General features: G+C 41.6%; 2 long non-coding RNA genes across 2 annotated transcripts in view; one reads left to right on the top strand and one right to left on the bottom strand.

The window, feature by feature from the left end:
* Nucleotide 1: 1 nt before the first annotated feature.
* The window catches only part of LOC122460600, a 15,280-nt gene continuing 1,224 nt past the window's right edge, over nt 2–14,057 (top strand). The window contains exons 1-2 of the long non-coding RNA XR_006282017.1: nt 2–838; nt 6,146–6,443. This is a non-coding gene — a long non-coding RNA (uncharacterized LOC122460600). The remainder of the gene's footprint in view (nt 839–6,145; nt 6,444–14,057) is intronic.
* LOC119857710 overlaps nt 11,090–14,057 on the bottom strand; it is an 18,521-nt gene continuing 15,553 nt past the window's right edge. Inside the window, exons 4-5 of the long non-coding RNA XR_006282016.1 lie at nt 13,231–13,428; nt 11,090–13,130 (exon numbers count right to left, since the gene is read on the bottom strand). This is a non-coding gene — a long non-coding RNA (uncharacterized LOC119857710). The remainder of the gene's footprint in view (nt 13,131–13,230; nt 13,429–14,057) is intronic.

Consider the following 14,057-nt stretch of genomic DNA (forward strand, 5'->3'; position numbering starts at 1 on the left):
ATTTCCTCCTGCAACACCAAAGAGAGAAAGAAATACGGGCTGTTGCTGCTGCTGGGTTATGTCTCCGCAAGGCTGACCCTTAGGATCTAACCTCCCATCCTTGCAATGCTCCTCCTGTTTGCTGCGTGGCTGGGCAGCCCCAGCTGCTGCTGCTGTTCAGATCACTGATGGAAATAGACTGTCTCAGCTGTCACTGCTGCTTACCCTGGAGTCCCCTTTGCTTTGCTTATGCTTTCTGCTTCGACAGTTCTGTACATGCTCTAGACTGAGATAGGTGCATATGCCGCAGATGCAGAGATCAGCATCATCCTTATTATTATTTAGCTCAGCCCCGAGTCTCTGGTTTCATTTCCTTTTTCCTGATCACGATTCAAATACAATAGAAGGAAATCACACTTAAAGAGACAGCTGCCCATTTCTTAACTGGACTCCGGGGGATTTAGCAATACAAACAGCAGCATCACGACTGAGTTGGCTCCTTAAAGGGCCAGTAGCACCCTCGCCACAGAGTCTGTGCTGGAGAGCTGACTTTGCATTTTCACCACCCAGTGCAAATTAAGGTTACGATATAGTTTTGCAGCAAGCGAACAAACAGATATGCAGCCTGAAAACGATCTTCTGGGCGTGTATCAAGTACCCAGTACTATTTTTACTGGCACCTTTACCCTAGAGTCCTTTTGGTAATATATGTGGTTATGACAGGTTTCAGAGTAGCAGCTGTGTTAGTCTGTATTGGCAAAAAAGAAAAGAAGGACTTGTGGCACCTTAGAAACTAACAAATTTATTTGAGCATAAGCTTTCCTGAGCTACAGCTCACTTCATCGGATGCATCACTAGGGTAATGGTATCTTTCTCTCTCTTGTTGTTTGTGTGTGTGTGTGTGTGTGTGTGTGTGTTCAGTGCTTTGAGGTCCAAGAATAAAAAGCATTATGTAAGAACTAAATATTACTATTATTATCTACCTAGCTGTGAGCCAGCTAGGTCCAACTCAGCTAGGTCTCGGTCTCTTTTATTCTATGGTTTGATAGTCATCAGAAATCAGCACAATTGATCCTCACCTAGTTCATGATGGGTAATATAGCAAATGTATACCTTATTGCTGTTTGCTGCTAATTAGCTAGAAAAGCTCTGGAGTGGGAGGTTATTGATCTGTAATTAATCATATAAATACTAGAGATGGGAACCATGTGACCATTTCAGCTATCTCCCCACCGCTTGGCAGCCTTCACCGGTTACTCTCCCTCAAGGCAGGATGGTTCTCTGCAGTACATCCTGGAGCAGAGTGATTTACACCAGTAAAATTAAACCTACTACTGCAATTATAGTATTTTGCCTTCCTCTGAAGCATTAGGTACTGGCCACTGCTGGAGTCAGGACACTGGATTAGATGGACCATCTGCTCCAGTAATTGCAATGTAAAAGATCAGAAATAATGTATAAGTGAAGAATGAGAGAAATAGTTCACTTATATATTGATTCCCATTTCAGGAATATATTTGGCCTATTTTTATTACCCCAGTCTCATTTTATTAACCCCTTGATCCAGTTCTTTGGTCAATGGGGCAATAACACCACAGAAATTAAGGGTCTAATCCAATATCCAATGAAGTCAGCTGAAAGACTCCTATGGACTTCAAGGGGGGTTGGATCAGACCCTAAGAAATTTCTTAAGCCATCTTTGATCATTAGGAAACGCCCATCCATTTTATTTAAATATAATGTGTCCAGTACACTTTATATTTACAGTATGATAGTCACATTCATAATCCAACATTTTTTACTAAAGGAAAAAGCACTTAGTCTTCATCCGCAGGATGGAATGGTGTGATAAATATTTCATGTCAGATATATTAACTCTATGATCAAGAGCAAAAAGTAAACTTTCCAGAAAGAGAGAATAATTAAACTACCAAAAGACAGAATAATTAAACTGCCCGTGACTTTATTAAGATGGCTTGAAGGATTAGTAACTGAATTTTAAGGGGGACCAAGAATAAATGTAAGGCTTTCTTTTTAAAACTTTAATTAAAAAAAAAAGTAAAGCAGCAAGGGTTCAATCCTACCAGGAATGGAGCACTGCTATAAGGCCACTGTCTGACTTCCAGTCAGACCACCTCAGGCCAGGCCTGGAGCTGGCTACTAAACAGAGAAGGCTCAGTGAAGTTAATCAGACACCCAACCTGCTGAAAGTGAAGCATGTGCTTAGAGGCTTGGCTGGACTGGGCAAGAGTGCTCAGCACCTTGCAGGACCAAACTGAAAGAAATGTAACATTTTACAATAAATATATTGATCCAAATTCTGACCTCAGTTAACTTTGTGCAATTACTAGACCCTTAATAAAATGCCAGAGTCAGTGGGGTTGCACAGCAGTAACTGAGCATGGAATTTAGCCCACTGTATCTTCTTATTCTCTACATAGTATTGTGCATTTGCACTTGACTGCATTATGTTCAGCAGTAGATCATACACTTTGTAGCTTAATTTTTTTTAGTAAAGCATGGATTGGTTGTGAAAATAACCTTATCACTGCATGTGTAAAGTAAAATGTTCTAGATGGGATTGCTCTCAAGGACAGTCAATATTCAAAGTTCTAGCTCCAAAAGTCTTTTTTTTTTCCTAATAAATATTATTTATTTATTTAAAAAACCCACAACAGTGCACATATTTACAGGAAGAGCCTATCGGACACAATCCAGCTAAGGAGAAAAATCACTAAATGCAAACCTAACAACGGGTGGACAACTTTTGAAAGAAACATTTAGGGTTTAATCCTGTTAGGAATGGAGGACTGCTGTGAGGCCACTGACGTCGGTCAACCACCTCAGGCCAGGCCTGAAGCTGGCCTCCAAGCGGAGAAGACTCATTGAAGTAAATTGGACACCTAGTGTGCTTAAAGTTAAGCACGTGCTTAAGGGTTTTGCTGGACTAGGCAAGAGTACTCAGCACCCTGCAGGATCAAACTCTTAAGCAATAAGAGCCTCTCCCATCTGGAAATGGCTGAACAAGGTTCAAAGCATCTGGTTAATAGGCTAAGAAGCTGAAGCAGGCTGTATATGCATTTTAGGTACAGGGTTTGATTCAGGCTTTCAAGATCCTGGGCAAAATGCCTAAAGAAGGTGATATGCTCAGTTGCTTAAGTAGACAGCCTGTGAAAGTGCTGATGGTGTTACATGATACTTCCAGATACCACCTATGTGCAAGTCTGAAGAAAAGCATGATGACCACCAGAAGAAGAAGCTCTCTCAATCTCCCTATTCTCCATGGAGATAAGATGCCAGCAGGAGGTAGGGTGGAGAGAACTGGGTACAGAGGAAAAAGCAGATCACTTTGCTGGTGTGGAAGATAACAAATGTTCATTTCACTGTGCTTCGTGAGAGAGTGCTGATTAAACTCAACCTAGTTAAACAAACAGTGATCAGGAAATACTGCATGAGGATTAAAGTTGTCATGGTACCTTAAATAGGCTGCACTACAAAGACACAAGGTAACATTAGGCTCCATATGGCAGGTACAATTTCAAACCAAACCAAAAGAAGGTCACTTTGCAGGCAGCACAGTGGCTGAAGACAAAGACAAACTGTCAGGAAGAAGTATCCTGCATTGGTGGGCATGCACCAGACTGCAGGATTTGTCTGAGTGGAATTTCCAACCACAGTGCTTAATTTGTGCCATTTAGGCTTGGCAGTTCATAGGCTCGGCAATTCATAGTCTTGGCACCTATGGGCTTGCTGCATCAGTTATGAAAGTAAAAATATTGCTTGAGTCCTGGCACCTCTTTCATTACAAATTAAGCACAGCCCATAAGCATCTAAAATAAGTGCCTTTCCCTAAACTTTCAGTGGCTGGATTCAACACCAAGTCCCAGTGGATTAATGGACTGAAAGCTGAGTAAGGAAGTTCTCACCATCCTAATTAAGAACTGGTTTTCTAGCAGCTCTATTAGGGTGAGGAAAATGCACATAGCAAAGTAATGGATTTCATGAGACAATTTAATTTTTCCTTACCAGGTTTGTAGACAATAGATACTGATTCTGATGAGAAGGACAGTATTCTAGTGGGCAGAGCAAGAGACTGCAAATCAGGATGGGCTTTTTGCACCATTTGGGCAAGTCATTTAACTAATTGTGCCTCAGTTTCCCCATCTGTAAAATGCTTATCTCCTTCAATGGAATGCAAGTTTAATTAATTCATTTTGCTCTCCTTATGAGGAATGCTACAAAAGTACAGAGTGCTATTAATTGCTAGAGCCTGCAGTGCCTATGTTTCCTGCATGGGGACTAAAAGACAAGTATTATTTGTAGTGTAATCTTTTCTTGTCATTGTGCCTTTCTCCAGGAGGCCATGTTTTCCAGTGGTGTTTAACACAGCTTTTCATAATCATGGACCGCTTGGAAATCATGAGCGATGAGTGTTGGTTTCAATTAACTTTCATTAAGATGGATGATCCTGTAGACTTGCTCTTGAAGCACGGCCTAGATCAAATCCAATGTTGCTGATTGTATTTATCATGCAGAACATGTGCACTAAAGGGCTGTGAATAAATTGGCTGGCTATGTCAGCATATTTCTCAATGAGAGCATTTTATATAATGTTTCACAGCTCCTGTGGAAAGTGTCATCCAAGCAAAGAGCTAAATTAGTGCATTTCCAAAGAACTGCATCCCCGTTGGAATCTGGGGAGCTGTCATTAAAAGCCTTGCATTTGATCTCTCCTTATGCGAGGACTCCCTCTTGTACTAACAGAGCTCAGTCCAGCCAGACCTTTCCATTATTTTAAGGCTGACTGTAGCTGAGCATTCCCATAGATTGCATTGATAATGTAGAACCATTTCAGATCACACCTGTTTATAGACACAAAGGCCAAGAACTAACTTTGTTTCTCTCAACTATAATGGATGAAAATCATTTTGCTTTTTACCTTAAAGTACAGTTAATGAACCATTAACACAAGAATAGAATCTCATTGACTGTGTGGTGGGTTAGTTGCTAGCCCTCTGGCTATTAGACCAGAAAGGTTTAGAATCAAAACCATGTCTAGTGGTTAGAGCAAGGCTCCAGGCTTCTATTCTTGATTCTTGTTTCACAATGTGACCTTGGGCAAATTCCTCACCTTTAGTGCCTCAGTTTCCCCAACTGCAAAGGCGGGGGGAATAAGGGCTTGTATACGTGGTGAGTTACTGAGTGGCAAGCCAGGATCTAAATCTACCACACACCAGCTTGCTACACAGTAATTCACTGTATAGACGTTGCTACAACTCACTGAAAGTTCCGGACTTCAGTTTAGCATGTGCGGAAAGCTTGTGCACTATAGGTTTACACCCTGGCTTGCTGTGCAGTAATTCACCATGTAGAGAACTCCTTAGGTGTATCTGCTTCACATGAGCTGTATGATAATGATTGTACAATCCTTGCAGATGCATGGATGAAGGTCCTATAAAAGTGTAAAGCTGCCACTATGGTGCAAGCTGCACTGTGAGAAGTGCAAGCCTTCTGCTAGGAAATTTAACTGAGGTACTTTGTGTTCACCTGTAGTGTCAATTAAAGAACTCAGTTTACTTTATGAAAACTATATGTGACCTACTGCTGAACACATATTGGCTACTCCATTACAGTTCTATTCTGTTACATTGCAAAGTGCTGATTTGGGATACCTCACAGGTGAAAGGCAACATACAAAAACATATTCTTTTCCTTTTTCATTTGCTACCTTTTCAAGGATCTGAAAGCTCTTTTATCCAATAACTTTGTCTATGTGCACTGCATCTTTCAAAGTGCTGTTTCTTTTATATGCAGGACTCTACACCTTTAAAAAGAGCTAGATGCTATCATTCTTTTTAAGTTTTCTAGGGATGGAGATGGTGATAGGATGTTAGAGAGGTTTCTCTGAGTGAGGAGAGCAGGATCTAGCCCTAATGGCTTTTGAAACTCTTGGTAAATCATGTATTCAGAGGACTTGAAAAATCCTGGCCAAGGACACACACGTCTTTTTTTCAGGATCAACCTTTTCCTTCAACTGAAGAAAACAATGAAGTCTGCAGTTTGGGTGAGGGTTGCCCTGGGATTGTGGAGTCTAGACTTTTAGATAATGATAAAGTGCAGAAAGAAGATCTAGTGATTAAATGTTTTGCCTTATTTCTTTCAACAGGCAACAAAGATGAAATCAGCCTGCTTTTACAGCCGAGAGAAAGCTTCCATGGCAGGTCACACCACTGATGATGAAAACTAAGTTATAGGCAGCCAGATGAAAGGATGTTTCACTGGAGAAATGTGTAAAGGGTTTTTTTTCCCCTCTCTTCCTCCCTCTTTTTTTATTGATTTCTCTCGCTCCCATCAAGACTTCATTGCCTTGCGCACAAGCACAATCCAATTACCGTAAGCGCCTTTCTCCACAAGGCTATTGCTCTTCGGTGTCATCCTTTCAAGTAATTTGCACTTTTCCTGTGGTAAGTACTTTCACTCACTCTCTCATGTGCCACTGCCTAGGCACGTGAGTCACAGGGTATGGCTACACTGCAATCAAGAGTTCTGATTGCAGCATTTGTAGACATACATGAGCTAGCTTTGATCTAGCCCTGGACTGTGGGTTCATACAGACTCTTGCATACAATTACACCATTATGGTGTGGTCGGAGAGGAGCACTTTCTGGCTAATGGGCACAAAGCTCTTATTTTAGTATTAAGGGTCTGATCCTAAGCCTATTGGAGTCAAGGAAAAGATACCCATGGACTACGTGGGTTTGGAATCAAGCCCTAAAAGAATTATTGCCCTTAGAAAATGACCACTAAGTGTGAATACAAAATAGTTGGTCTCTCCTAGGTGGAAGGCCCAAGGGAACTATTGGGCAACAAGAGATTCTGTAGTTCAGTGTCCTCAGGGAAGACTCTGTATATTATAATGATCATCTTTAGTACTTATATGGTGGTTTTCATCTTCCAATTGCATTACAAACAATAGCATAATTTATGTGCAAGTAGCCTACATGGTTTCACATTGCTATTTGCCAGGCTGTTTAGTAAAAAGACAGATTTGTAAGATTATCCCTAGCATTAGTTGGTACACATAGTGCCCAGTGCATCCATTAGTAGATGGAGTCTCTTGGTAGACGCAGTTGCCTTGGCATCACTATTAGATGCATTAATCCTGGCACCACCTGACAATATACACCATTATCTTTAACATCATGTAGGACTTACACTAACCTTGTTGGCACCTCCCGCGGGGTTTCCATTCTTATTTTTAATTACTTGTGAGCACTTAAATACCGGGGTGCCAAAGCACAGAGCTGCAGATAGATTAGGTACATAGCAGCACTAATCTCATCACCACCAGATCTATATGGGCATCTGGTATCACAAGGAGGCTGTATGGCCTAGTGGCTAGAACATAGTGGGTAGAAAACCTGAGTTCTATTCCTGGTGATGCCACTGGCCTGCTGGGTGACTTGGGCCAAGTCACTTCCCCTCTGTGTGTCTCGGTTTCCCGATCTGTACAGTGGGGGTAATGATACCGACCTCCTTTGTGAAACTCTTTGAAATCTATTGATGAAAAGTGCTAAATAAGAACTAACTATTATTATTGAGGGGTCTCTGAAGAGTAGCATAGGTGAGTGCCCTGCCAGTAACACAAACAGCAGCTCAGAGAAACAAAGTTCAGATCTTGGAGCTCAGCATTTGCTCAGCATTTGCACTGCTCCTTAATCTCTCAAGCCCTGTCACTCTCCCTCCATAGTCCCTATATATATATATATATATATATATATATATATATATATATATTCACCCACTATCCATCTAACCCCTTGTTATGCTGCACCCCCGGTTGCAGCTTTATCTTCAGGCCACTGCATTGTAGTCCTTTATCCTCACCCGCACACATTATCCCACAAGCCTACTTTCAACTGATCTTCTAACACTTCTTAACAGGACAGAAATCTCCTCACCGGGGAATGTGTGATGCATCATTTGAGTTATTTTTTGTACATAACGAGGTTGTGGTGCAGGCATTCCAGTCACCTAATTATTATCCTTGACCTTGGGAAAAAAAATCTGAGTGCATTTAATAACAACCCCAGTGAGCTGAGGCAGCTTTGCAATTACGTTGCATAATGTTGTCACGCAAAGGAGGTTGCCAGAGAGATAATGGTAAACACCAGCCTCAGTTCTGTCGGAAAAATAATTGGAGTCATCTCCCTTTGTGGCTGGTGCAGAGGAGCAAATTGGATGGGTAAATTTTCAGTTACTGTAGGCATCAGCAGCAACACTGCACTTCACTATTGACCAGATCATTAGTCCCCTTTAAATGCTATGGCCATAAATTGTCTGGCTTCTTCTCAGTACACACAAGAGTGCATGTAAGCCACATGCAGTGTAAAGCCTGAAAGCTGACTGCACTATAACCTTTATTTTTTTTCATGCTGTTATTACATCTCCTTTGATTATTTACAATGGTCCTATCAAACTGCTGCATTTGCCAGTGAATCCATCACTTCTGACAACTCCATAGATAATATAAGCTTGGTACTCTTGTAAATAAGGAGCTAAATTCTCCTTTCAGCTACACTGGTCCAATCCCATTGACTTCACAGGGGTCACACAGAGTAATCAAGTGAAGAATTCAGCTTCTGGCAATTCCCTGTTATTCTGCCTCCTTGCTTTCTGCACTAATTGCTGCTATACAACATCTGTTTCATCTCAAAAGGGCCTCTACAGCTGTTGTTGGTACCACCTCTGCTTTGCCAGCATATAAAGATGCTTAAATGAATGTAGAAGAGCTGGGATGCTTTGAGGATCTCTGGCAGGATTGTTAGGTACTTTCCTCCCCATTGTTGGTCACCAAACAGTATCTATATTTGTTCCTCCTCCCCCCTCCCCATTATTCATAGAAGTGCTCCCTTGAAATGTGTTGTTTTCTGAATGGACATTGTAGCACTGGAAAGTCTGGTTAGCATGGGGCAGTTATGAGGGTGGTAGTTTCAGGGCTGATGTGAGTTATACAGCTATATCCAGAGGTTCCCACAGATATTTCAGCAAGTATTTTGGTTCTTGCCTGTGTTTCAGTCAGAAACCTCACTCTGCAATGAATTAGGGTCTGAACATTCCAGGCTAAATTCTGCTCTCAGTGACATCCAGGAAATTCCATGGTAACAAAGCACCAAATCTGGCCCAAACAGTTATAGACTTTAAGGCCAGAAGGGACCATCATGATCATCTAGTCTGATCTGTACATTGAAGCCCATAGAACCAGGGCCGGCTCCAGGCACCAGCTTTCCAAGCAGGTGCTTGGGGTGGCAATTAGAATGGGGTGGCAGTCTGTGTCCCATGGCGGCAATTTGGCAGCAGCTCCGCTGCTTTTCCCGCCGCAACGGCTTTTGGGCGGCATCTCGGCTGCTGTTGTGGTGGCGGCAATTCGGCGGTGGCTGCTTGGGGCAGCAAAATTGGTAGAGCCACCCCTGCACAGAACCTCACCCATCCACTCCTGTAATAGACACCTAACCGCTGGCTGAGTTACTGAAGTCTGCAAATCGTGATTTAAAGACTTCAAGTTACAGAGAACCCACCAAGTTTAAACTTGCAAGTGACCCATGCCCCATGCTGCAAAGGAAGGCAAAAAGCCCCCGGGGTCTCTGCCAATCTGAGCCAGGGGAAAATTCCTTCCCAACCCCAAAAATGGCGATCCATTCCACCCTGTGCATGAAGACCCAGAAGCCAAATACCTCAGTTGACTAGTAACTCAGTAAACATTCATTCAGCATCCCCTTGGTGTTTCCAACTCTTCTTTCCTGGGGCTTTTAAAGGTTTTCCCTTGTTTTACGTGGAAAGTCCCTTGCAGCTCTGCCATTGGAGCTAAGGCAGAGTGTGTGGACCAGTAGTGGCCTTCCTGGTGGTTTGCAAACTGAAACGTCTGATGACCCATGCACTGTAGGCTTGGGCTGTTGGGAGGTGAGGTCTTTCTCTGACAGAATAAAGAAGTCAGAGAACAATCGAGCTATGCCATTGGGTTCACATCTCCACCCCTGCCTAATTGCTCCTGTGGCTCCCATCCCCCAGTCTGGCTGAAAGCTCCAGGTCCTATTTCCAGGACCCCTTTTCTCACTGAGCCATCAGACTGTCAGTTGGTGCTGATTCTGGGTATTATTGATTCTGGTCAAGCCTCTTGTTCTCTACTGTGGCTGTCCATTAGCTGCTTATATCTTTGGCATTAACAAACTCTCTCCTGACCATGCAACGCACACCCTGCCACATTATACATGCACCCAGCATTGCAGTATTACTGTTTTTTCCCTACCCTTTCTCAATAGATCTCTCTTGATGTCAGACACACTTGTTGGTGCACACACATCTTTTATAGCTGTTCTCTCCTGGCCCCCTCTACCATCCAATTAGAAGGCTGTCAGCGACAAAGCCATCACTCCTCCCGCAGCTCCTGACAACACTGGGCACTGCTGTACTGCTGCAGAAGATTAAAGGAGCCTTTCCTTTGTATTATTATCCAGTGGCTGTGTGCTCGCCAGAATCCAATTTCTCTTCTCAGTGCATGTGTGTATGGAGCAACTAATGCTCTCCGGAAGAATCTTGTTTTCATCTTTATTAAAAAGAACAAGAACACCAAAAACAGACCTGTCTAATAAACATTTCCCCACTATTTTCTTTTTACCAAGCCTCAAGAGAACTGCAGACCTTGATAGTTACAGGGTTTAGGGAGTGGAGGTGCTTTCTAGTGGTTATAACAGGGGACTGGAATCAGGAATCCCAGGTTCTTTTTAATGATTCATTTTAAAATGATGATGATTCTATTTCCTATTCGGTAATTGCTCTTTACCTTGGAAGTGCTCTGCAACTGAGAAACAAATGTTTCAGAGTAGCAGCCGTGTTAGTCTGTATTCGCAAAAAGAAAAGGAGTACTTGTGGCACCTTAGAGACTAACAAATTTATTAGAGCATAAGCTTTCGTGAGCTACAGCTCACTTCATCGGATGCATCCGATGAAGTGAGCTGTAGCTCACGAAAGCTTATGCTCTAATAAATTTGTTAGTCTCTAAGGTGCCACAAGTACTCCTTTTCTTTTTGAGAAACAAATGGGTGTGTAATTCTTTCACCTCTAGATCACTGATTCAAATCTGCTCTAGGCTGGTAGTAACTGAAAGTCATTGTACTCTGAAGACTGTTCAGCAACCTATGTGGTGAATGACAGTCCTGTACATTTACTGTACATTTACCACCCAGCATAAAGATTACTGGGTAATACAAAAGAAATGTTGCTTTAACCTTCTGCAAAAGTACAGAGGTGCCCAGATTTGTCAGGAGCTGCAAAAGGAGTGATGGTCTCAGTACCTAGATCTCAATGGCATTCCAAAAGTTCTACTGAGAGCAGAGTTTAGTCCATTAACTTTAAACTATGGATTGCAAACAGTAAATGTGATGGATGAATATGTAGGGTTGAAATGCAGTGTAAATTATCAACAAATGTTGTATAACCCCCAAGAAGAGAAACTAGCAATGTACAAGCTAGGTTCAAAACAACCCCTCTGTTGATTCGTTTGTGTCAAATACTGCACTCAGTTACACTAATGTAAATTTGGAATAATTCCAAATGTGCAGTGTGAAGCCAGTGGAGTTACACTAGTACCACTGAGGTCAGTATCTAATCCGTACAGATTTAAAGATAAATGCCCTTTAGAATTCCTGATCCCGCTATGCAAAATGAAATGCAAGATCAGGGTACTCTTTGAAACTGATAGAAATCGCTCTGTTAGATCTCTCTCTCTCGATCCCTCTCGATCTCTCTCCCCTCTCTTTTAATCAAATCATTGCACTGTAATCAGCTCCGATTCTAAGTCTCTATTTGTAAGGAACAGTGTGAGCTTAGAAAATAAAATGATTTAACAAGTTGTTTCCTTCCTCATTTCTGCCCTGATTGAGTTTGTTCCACAATTTCTCCTACACATATGACTGTTGTTCTGCAGCCAGGAAGCCAGTAGGTCATTAATGCCACCTTAGTGTGACACCTTGGCAGAAAGATAGTTAATGTTACTATTTAATAGGGAATCACTTTTTTTCGGATTTTCCATTTCAGAATCAGAGATGTTTTCAATGCCTTCTTATTTTCTGAATTCCTAATCCCCTTAACTCTTATTGACTATATTAGGGAACAAATACTTTGCACCACAGCCTGTGTCCTAAAATAGGATGTAACCAATATGCAGCCACCTGATGCACACAGCAGTAGTAGGTATAGCTAAAATGAGCTTTTGGGGGAAATACATCTTTGTTTCCTTTCTAAGATAAATATTGCATAAATTACATCCTTTCAGTTTACAAATTCGTGTTCTGTACAAAGAGTGGATTTCTTTTAGTCACTTTCAGATGATATAAAGAAAAATGCTAGGAACGCTAAAGCCATAATCCTTCTATTCCTCTTGGCTACACTGTTTTGACAAAAATGATTACAGAATCCTCTTGATTTATAATCAATATGAGATAAATGTAAACAGGGTATTTGATTCTGAACGAATATGTTTTTCTATTAATATTTGTTCTGAGGATTTTCTGAAGATTTTTACAAGACAAAAAGCACAGTAATTAAACAGCAGATAACCTGGAACTGGGAAAAATATTTACAAGTTGGGATATTTTCCTTGATATGTTTTGTTCTCACCATAGTTGTGAACAATTTAACTGTTTTCATTCTCAACACATAATTCCCTAGCATTTTCCTGCCCACCATAGTAGGAACAATTGAGGGCAGCAAGAGAATAGTCATTATTTAGCCCTGGAAAATACATCGTTAATTCCAAGCAGGAGACCTGGGGTTGGCCCACTTTCTTCGGTGGCACAGAGCAAGGACTCTCCATTGGGATCTGATCGGAGTCTTCTGCATTGTTGTTTTCCCATGAGTTGAGGGTCCTTGGTGGACTTCACTCCTCCCTATCCAAACAACCTTCTTGTCTCAGTTTCTGTGTCTCTTTTACCCCAGAAAACTGATCCTATTTTTTTCCTCTGTATTCTTGTGAATTAACCGAACGACTAAAGCATAAATTTCTGCATGGAAAAAAATTCCTCTGCCCAGGAAAAGGGCATCATTGTATTTTTATATTTATGTCTACTTCAAGTGGAATTCCCATCAACAACGCCCTAGAGGAAATAAACCAAAATCTGTTACCATCAGTCTCTGTACTAAGTATTTTGCATTCCATAGCTAATAATAGGTAATGATTGTCAATTGACAACTTACTTCCTCCCAAGTGTCATTTATAGACAATGTCAAGGAGAAAACTGTCAGGGACAGAATCATGTTTGAGAATGCAGCTGGCCTGACTTGACTTCCTGTATGGCTGGCTTCCTGTAGACCCACAACAGCAAACAGCACATTGATAGGCTAGCTTTGTACAGATGGCTTCCTGTGATAGCTCTTCCTGGTCACCACAGCCTGCTGGATATAGACAAATATACATCAGCAATGTGCATTTTATATTTGTAAAACATTTGCATATTTGTCCTCAAGTTGCGGTGACCCTGGTGCAGTTATTCACGCATTGAACTTTCTGTTCAATCTACTTAGAAAATTGTTCATTGAAATATTTACTCTGTACTTCTCTAATTCCAGCCAACTGAGTAGCTCAAAGGGGTTTGCACTCAATTATGAATTAAGACTCATAGCACCCAGCTAAGGTAGATAAATAGCCTTCCAACCATTTCACAAAAAAGTAAATTGAGACACAAAGAGGTTAAGTGACTTGCTCAAGGTCATAGAGTGAGCTGCAAAAAAGGATCTATGATTTGTGACTCATGGTCCAAAGCTCTACCCACTTCTTCGCTGCTCTATGAATTCCTTCCATAGTTCGATAAAAAATCTCCACTTAGTGTTATTATATAATGGGAGGATTAGTAGCACTATTAAAAGAAGCCATTTTATGGTGCCTCTAGTCTTCAGATTCTTCCCAGATCACCCCCCTGTGTGTTTTTGATACTTTGTAAGTCAGTTGATACACAGCATAGAGCCAACTCTGGAGTCCACTGCACTGCTTAGGAGTCACAAGCAGCCAAGGGACAATTCCCCCA

This window comes from Dermochelys coriacea, chromosome 6 (genome assembly GCF_009764565.3).
Source record: "Dermochelys coriacea isolate rDerCor1 chromosome 6, rDerCor1.pri.v4, whole genome shotgun sequence".
Lineage (NCBI taxonomy): Eukaryota > Metazoa > Chordata > Testudines > Dermochelyidae > Dermochelys > Dermochelys coriacea.